The following is an 8,701-nucleotide window of genomic DNA, read 5'->3' as shown; positions in this document are numbered from 1 at the left end:
ATTATGTGTATTCTAGGCATGTCTACCTGAGAGTTTGTGGACATGTGAGTACAGGTGCCCACAGAGGTCAGAAGAGGTCCTTCAGTCACCCAGAGCTAGGGTTACAGGTGGTTGTAAGCTCCTGGAAGTGGGTGCTGGAAAGCACACCCAGGTCCTTTCAAGAGCAGAAAGTACTCGTTAGCTCCTAAACTCTCCCTCGAGCCCTGATGATGACTTTCATTTTAAGAGACTATTTGGGGGCCTGGAGAGCTGGCTCAGAGGTTAAGAGCACTGACTGCTCTTCCAGAGGTCCTGAGTTCAATTCCCAGCAACCACATGGTGGCTCACAACCTTCTGTAATGAGATCTGGTGCCCTCTTCTGGCCTGCAGTCATACATGCTGTAAACATAATAAATAAATAAATCTTTAAAAAAAAAAAAAAGAGAGACTGTTTGGATCTCATGATTTCAGGGATAAAGTTGTAGGTCTTATTATTTATGGTGAATAATTTTAACACTGTGTGTGTGTGTGTGTGTATACACACATGCATTGTGGAAGTAGGTAAAGAATAACATTCTTCCCTTGAAGTACACTCTCAGTTGCTCATTTTGGCATAACAATTTTGGCATGAATTTAATTTTTATTTAGGTATGTTTGTGCAGGTGAGTGGGCCTATGGAGACTAGAAGATGGAGTCACACAGCTCCTGGAGTTACAGGCATCTGGTTGTAAGCCACCTGATGTAAGTGCTCAGAAGTGACTCCATTTGGGCCCTCTGTCAGAGCAGCAAGGGCTCTTAAAGGTTGAGACATCTCTCTAGTTGTCCCTCTCCCCCCCCCCCCCCCGTTGAAATTCTCGAAATGCAAGCTGCCCATGTTGATGGTGTTATGATTATCATCTCAGCATTTAGGAAACTGAGGCAGGGGCTCAGAAATCTAAGGTCTTTCCAGCCCTAAAGATGGCTCAGAGGTTAAGAACACTGACTGCTCTTCTAGAGGTCCTGAGTTCAATTCCCAGCACCCACATGGTGGCTCACAGCCATCTGTAATGAGACCTGGTGCCCCCTTCTGGCCTGCAGGCATACATGCAGGCAGAATGCTGTATATATAGATCTTAAAAAAAATTTTTTTTTAATTTGTCATCCTGAGCTACATAGTGAGTTTGAGGCCATCTTGAGCTATATGAGACCCTGTCTCTAGAAACAAACAAATCTTTAGGTGCATCTTTTTCCACTGTGGGTGCAATTCAAGGAAATTATAATAGTATACCCTCTTGAGATAGATGGCAAGAAAATATGCAAAGCTAGGTGGCCAGAAAATCTGCATACCTGATTTAGTGCTGGATGCTTTGGAATTTGTGGAGAATTCACTCCACCCATGACCTTGGGCTATCTGGCCTGATAGAAGCAGTGCTTCTTATCTGCCTATGTGATAGTTTAAAAGGGAGAAGAAAGGGGGTCTCTCTCTTGGGTGGTGAAGACCAGAGCAGGTGGTGTGAAGCAGCGTGTAATCAGTCCCCAGCTTTCCAAGGACTCTGCAACTGGACTTACCTTATCTGTATCATTGAGTCTATTTCCCCCAGAGAACCCCTTAATAAATAAATAAATAAATAAATAAATAAATAAATAAATAAATAAATATTGCGGTTCTTGTTACAAGTGGTGCAAGCTAAGGGTACGAATAAATAACATTATAATCGAAGGCTGCTGGCTACAGGAGTGAATTGCCACTACAGGAATTCATTTCAACAAATAAACCCACTTCACTGGTACCAGTGGTACAGACATCCAGGTTGATAGACTCAGGGTTCTCTAGAGGAATAGAACTTTAAAAAAATGAATCCAGATAGATAAAGGGGATTTATTAGAATGTTTTCAGACTGTGGTCCAGCTACTCCAACAATAGCTGTCTAACAACAGAAGGACCAAGAATAAAGTAAATTGTTCAGTCCCTGAGGCTGGATGTCTCAGCTGTTCTTCAGTATATGCCAGAATTCCAAAGAAGTCTGCTCTAATGAAGGAATAAATTTGCTATCGAGAGTGAAGGCAAGCAGGTAAAGAAAGAAAGCTTCCTGCTTCCAAGTCCTTTACCTAGGCTACCAGCAGAAGGCATGGCCCGGATTAAATATGGATCTTCCCACCTCAAAGATCTGGTTTAAAAGTGCATCTTCCCAGCTAGTTGGTGGTGGCACACGCCTTTAATCCTCATGTGTGGGAGGCAGAGGCAGGTGGATCTCTGAGTTCCAGGCCAGCCTGGTCTACAGAGTGAGTTCTGGGAAAGCCAGGGCTACATAGAGAAACCCTGTCTCAAAAGACCAAAAAGGAAAAAAAAAGTGCATTTTCCCATGTCAAATCATTTAATTAAGAAAACATTCCCTCACAGGTGTACCCAGCCACCTGAGTTTTAGTTCATTCCAGATGTAATCAAGTTGACAACCAAGAATAGCCGTCACATAGGCCAAAGGGGAATCTCCTGGGAGACCATTTTAGAGATCCAGAAACAAGTGGTGGCCAGGTGATGAAGACTGAGCTGGCCCAGGAAGGCTGCTTCACACTGAGTGGCCATGGACTCACCTGCCCCTGGTACCTACATGGTAGAAGGGGAAGACTGACTCCTGAAAGCCATAATCTGACCACACATGTGCCATGCATATGTGCTTGAAGGACGCGCGCGCGCACACACACACACACACACACACACACACACACACACACACACAAATAAATAATGTAATAGTGTTTTGTTTCGAGACAGGGTCTCACTGTGTAGCCCTGGCTGTCCTGGAGCTCCCAGACCTGCCTCTGCCTCTGAGTGCTGGGGTTAGAGGCGCCCACCTCTGCCCTGCTGCAATTATTTTAAGAACAAGAGGAAAGAAAGTGATGTAGGAATTACAGCACACAGTGAAAATGGGGTCAATGCATGCCCGGGGGGTGGGGGCCGTGTTTACTCTGACATACCCAACTAACGGCCACTCTTCTAAGTACTAAGCACATAGCAGTATGGGCACACTTACCCTTGCAGAGCTGCTTTACTGTGGAAAATGGCAGACACAGGAATAGGTATGCTGGGTGTTGAGAACGCCATGAAGAAGAAGCAGAATTAAAGGGATGGAGCTGGGGCTGAGGGACTGTTTCTGTTCTTTTTCGTTTTCTTTTTTCCAGACAGGGTTTCTCTGTGTAGCTTTGGAGCCTGTCCTGGATCTCGATCTGTAGCCCAGGCTGGCCTCGAACTCACAGAAACCCGCCTGCCTCTGCCTCCCGAGTGCTGGGATTACAGGCGTGCACCACCACTGCCCGGCTGAGGGACTGTTTCATACAGGCCAATAAAGAAAGCTGTCCATTAAGTTCATGCTTGTCAGATCAAGTGCTAAGTGAGACTGCATATCAGGATGTCTTTAATAAATTCCTGGGATAGGATCATGCAAATAAGCTCAAGGAACTGGAAGTTAGCTAGCAGCGCTAAAACAGGAAAGGTCAGAACAAACTGTGAGATCACTGCTGTAAGGAAAGGCCCAGGAGGCTTTTGAGCAGAGGTGTGCTAAGGCTTCTTTGAAAAGGGTAATTCTGGAGCTGGGCAGTGGTGGTGCATACATTTAATCCCAGCACTCGGGAGGCAGAGGCAGGCGGATCTCTGAGAGTTCGAGGCCAGCCTGGTCTACAGAGCGAGTTCCAGGACAGCCTCCAAAGCTACACAGAGAAACTCTGTCTCAAACAAAACAAACAACCAAACAAAAAAAGAGCAATTCTGGTTGGTATGTGAACAATCAAGCGTGAGAGACTGGGGTGGACTTGGCCCTCCCAGGGTGCTGTTACAATAGAGGCAACAGGTGTGTTTGACCAGATCAAAGGTCAGGGTTAACAGGATTTGATGATGGATCTGAAGTAGGTGAAGTCCAAAACTGCAAAGGTATATTGGCGTAAGCAATTGGAAGGACAGAGATTCCATTTGCAAGGATCTGGAAGGAGCATTTTGGGGTAGGGATGGGGAGTGGGAGGGACGGGACTAGCATCTACCTCCCCTCATGTTATGTTTGAGATTCTGAGAAGCTGAGGTGAAGCTGGCCAGCCCACAGCAGGGTCCCAAGAACGTACGTGGAACTTAAGGAATTTATCAGCTGGGTCCACGTGGGAACCTATAGTCTTTAAATCATGAAACTGGAGGCGCTCTCTTAGAGCTGTGGGAGGCCTGCCGACCAATCTCTGAGGCTCAATACTTGAGGTCAAGAGGAGCTTGAAAAGGAGTGGCCAGGGCTGGCACAAAAACACAGCTCTCTCTTCAAGTTTATCCTAGCGCTGAAATGAGTGGACATGGCTTGGGAACATGGATTTAGGTTATTCCAAATTCCCTGTTCCAGTGTGTAAGCACTTTCATAAAGTTACAAAATTATAGATCAGTGCATCTTAAAAATACATTGGTGGAAACATCAGAGAGATGGGTTACAGCCAGGCAGAGGAGATACTGTTTTAGCCCTTGGGTTGGTAGAGAATAGGATTAATACATTCCAAACTTTTTGTTTATTTGTTTGTTTAAATCTATGTGCTGTTTTTGTGTGTTTGTTTTTTGTCAGTCTGACAATCTGGAAAGAGAGAACTCAGTTGAGGAATTGCCTCCTTCAGATTGAGCTGTAGGGAAGTCTGGGGCATTTTGATTAATGATTGGTATGGGAGAGGGCCCAGCTCCCTATGGGTGATTCCACCCATGGGCAGGTGTTCCTGGATTGTATAATAAAGTTAGCTGAGAGAGCCAGTAAGCATCTTTCCTCCATGGCCTCTGCTTTAGTTCCTGCCCTGGCTGTCCTTCCTCTCCAGGGGGCTTGGTCACAGCAATAGAAAGCACACCAAGCCATTTGCTGTCAAGATCTTTGATCTGACACAGAGGTGGGTAAGGAATGGCTTTTTAGGGAGCTGAAGAAAGCCCAAGAGAAACTAATTGGCTCCGGACCTGCAGCATCCAACTTTCTACAGTCACTGAAGTTTTAATTGTTGGGTCTGGGGTCTCAAAACAATGGGGAACAGACCACCAAAGTCTATTACACCAGAAGCAAACTTTATTCCATAAAAATAAAAAAAAAAATAATAATTAAAAAAAATAGAACATGGCAGGGCACAAAAGCTTATCCACTAGGTGAGACCACAGCCAATGTTGGAATTCTGAGGCTGTGGCATCTGGAGGTGGGTTATGAGCCTTTTTATAGTAAGGGGTAAGTATAATACATAGACAAAGGAATTTTTACAATTCTGAAGTTTTAGAGACAAATTGTTTTAGGTTTTTACAATTTTCCATGAACAAGGTTTTAGCTAAACAATATTTGCATATCCCTGCAGCCCTTCTTGACTCAGTTAACTGATGTTTGCCCAAACCTGCAGCTTCTCCTGACATAGCTGGATTTCCCGTGGGAGGGGATACCAAACAATGCAAGAGACATTGTCATGTAGAACTCATTAAAAGTTAACTTTGGTTTCGTAGTGAGTGGTAGGGTTATCGAAGAATAGCTAACCCCAGGGCTGCCAAGGGCAATCTTTAGTCAAAGAAAACTAACCTTTGGGTTGTTGACAGAGCTGCCCATGGTAAAACGTGGAGGAGCCCAGTTAAAAGTTAATCCTTATTTTTTTTTTAGCCACGCCGTTGGCTGTCAGTTTTTATCTCTTAAGCTTATAATTTTGTATTTCTCTATTTTTTGTTGTTGTTGTTGTTGTTTGTTTTTGTTTTTTTGTGACAGGGTTTCTCTGTGTAGTTTTGGTGCCTGTCCTAGATCTCACTCTGTAGACCAGGCTGGCCTCGAACTCACAGAGATCTGCCTGGCTTTGCCTCCCGGGTGCTGGGATTAAAGGCATGCACCAGTGCCGCCCGGCGTGTATTTCTCTATTTCTGAATCCTTAATAATCAAACAGCCTTGGTAGATGCAGCTTCTTCCAGGAATTTTCCTTCACACTGGAGAAGCAGGAGAGCAGACTGTACCGATTTAAGAGCCAACAGAAGAAAGGAGAGACTCATGGAGTGTGTCAAACACTGTAGATAAGCCCAGTAAGATGAGGCCTGAGAACAGAACACCAGGCTTGGTCATGTGGAAACCACTCCTCCGTGATCTGGACAATGGCTATTTCAGTAGAGTGGAATGATACATGGTGTGTTCAAGGAGATGGAGAAAAGTGAACACATTACAGAAGAGAAGTGATCCCAGAGAATTCCTCACCAGATGTTGAAAACAGGCTATCTTCCAAACAAACTGTCGCTATCTTCAGGACTTCTGCAGGGCCTGCTTACAAGAGGGACTCACAACTGGGCTTGTTGACTATTTGCCTTCTTTCATAGGAGGGTCTAGGTGGTCGGGGTTATGGGATCCTCACCTGAGTATCTAACCACTCCTCCCAAACAGTTGTAAACAATTCTAACATAAATGCATGTGGTCTCGAGAGAGGCTAGAGGATATGGATGCTGAAGGATGAGAGAAGGGGACATTCATCTATGCAGCCCTGGGAAAAGCCATCATCCCCTCTCGGGACAGACCTTCCAGTGTGGCTACTTTAACGTCACCTATACTTCTGTCCATACCACTCACCCACAACTCTGTAAGTAAGCCTCAAAATTCATTGTTTTGCCCCAGTGAACACTGGTGGAATCATACATGCCAAGACCTTAGGAGGGGTGGATGTTGTTGACATCTTACCAAGGGAAGGGATTTTATTATTTATGTTTGTTTTAGAAAGATGTTGATTATAGATTTCTAGGTAAGGGAGGAGAGCCATTCCATTTGAGTTAAGCATGGAAGTCAGCCATGACATGAACTGCATGGTAAAGAGACAGAGTAAGGAAGGCGGAGTATTAGGGAAAGTATGCTTAGGCTCTGGCCGGCATCTGGGAGAAGAGGGAAGGATAGCAGAAGGAAAAGGTACACCTGGGCCAGGACTCAGAGAGGAGGCTGTGCTGGCTAGTTCTTATGTCATCTTACCACAAAATCATTTTGGAAGAGGAAGCCTGAGAAAATTCTACCAGACTGGCCAGGAGGGAAGCCTGTAGTGCATTTTCTTGGTTAATGACTGATGTGGCAGACCCAGCCCATTGTGGGTGGGGTCACTTCAGGGCTGGTGGTCCTGGATTCTGTTAGAAAGCAGTCTGAGCAAGCCATGATGAGCAAGCCAGTAAGCAGCACGCCACCATGGTCTCTGCATCAGCTCCTGTATCCAGGTTCCTGTCCTGTTTTGAGTTTTTGCCCTGACTTCTGGAATTGTGAACAAAATAAACCCTATCTTCCTCCAAGCTACTTCTGGTCTGGTGTTTTATGACAGCACACATGGTGTGGATTAAACAGAACCTGGCTCCTGAGGACTGCATTTGGAGCCAGGAATTCTTTATTTTATATTTTAAAAAATTTACACACCAATGGGATAACAGAGAGCCTTGGTGCTAAAGACAATTAAAGGACTGTATCTTTTTTTTTTTTTTTAAAGTTAATTTTATTCTTGAGGATTTCCCGCACATATACGAAATATATCCACCCCAACTCCCCCTTTCAACTCCATCTTCAACAAGCCTCCCTTACAACTTCTTGTCTTCTATTTTTGTGTCCAGTTACTGCTGTCTGTGTGGGGTGTGGGGCCTTCCACTGGAGCATGAGAAATCTTCCAATGGGTACACCTTCCCTCCCCCAGCAGCTACCAACTGCTAATAACACCACAGTAAGGGGTGAGCCTGGAGAGTACCTCTTCTATCTCTGGTAGAACTTTGGCTGACTTAATCTTGTGCAAATAATCTTAGCTGCTGGGAGTTCTTGAGTATGATTATCAATCATATCTTGGACTGGATCTTTCAGTAAAGTAAAGGGAAAAGGTACCTAGCATATGAGACAATAGAACAGGGTGGCATCAGGACTAGTAATGTTAATATTATGTATTTACTGTGAACCAGGAACTTAAGTTAACTAATACATATTACTGGCTTAACTCCGGTGACAGCCCTAAAGGGACAGCCTCTTTTACAGAAAAACAAATTGGTGAATGGTTGTAAAGTACAGGGAGTCAAGGCTCCACACAGGACCAAACTTAAGAGCCCTTGTTTTTATTTTTACACTTATTTGTGTTGTGTGCATTCATGCCATGGTGATTTTGTGGAGGTCAGAGGACAACTTGACAGAGTTAGTTCTTAATTTCCATCTTTTTTCTGGGTTCTGGGGATTGAACTTGGGTTGTTAGGCTTATGAGACAATGAGTCTTGTTTTTGAAAGACTAATTTTATTTATAATTATATGTTCATATGCATGTGTATAAACATATGCATAGAGGTGCCTGGAGAGGCCAGAAGGTGTCTGATCTCATGGAGTTGTAGTCACTTGCTCTGAGATAGTCCTTCTGTACACTGTGAATGTATTATTCTCATTCGCTAATAATAAAGCTGTTTGGCCTACAGCAAGGCAGGATAAAGTTAGGTGGACAATCAAACTGAGGACGGGGATGAAGGACAGAGTTGGGAGATGTCAGCCAGCTGCCCAAGAAGCGAGATGCTAGAGAACCAGTAAAGCTACGGGCCACATGGCAATGCATAGATTAATAGAAATGGGTTAATTTAAATGTAAGAGCTAGTTAGTAATAAGCCTGAGCTATTGGCCAAGCATTCTGTAATTAATATATAAGCCTCTGTGTATTTATTTGGGACCGGGCAGTCAGGACAAAAAGGGTGCCATTTAGTCACTGGCAGTTGTGAGCTGCCTGGTATGAGTGCTGGGAACCA

The sequence above is a fragment of the Onychomys torridus genome, chromosome 5 (genome assembly GCF_903995425.1).
Source record: "Onychomys torridus chromosome 5, mOncTor1.1, whole genome shotgun sequence".
Taxonomy (NCBI): Eukaryota; Metazoa; Chordata; class Mammalia; order Rodentia; family Cricetidae; genus Onychomys; species Onychomys torridus.
Note: the sequence above shows the minus strand (reverse complement) of the source record.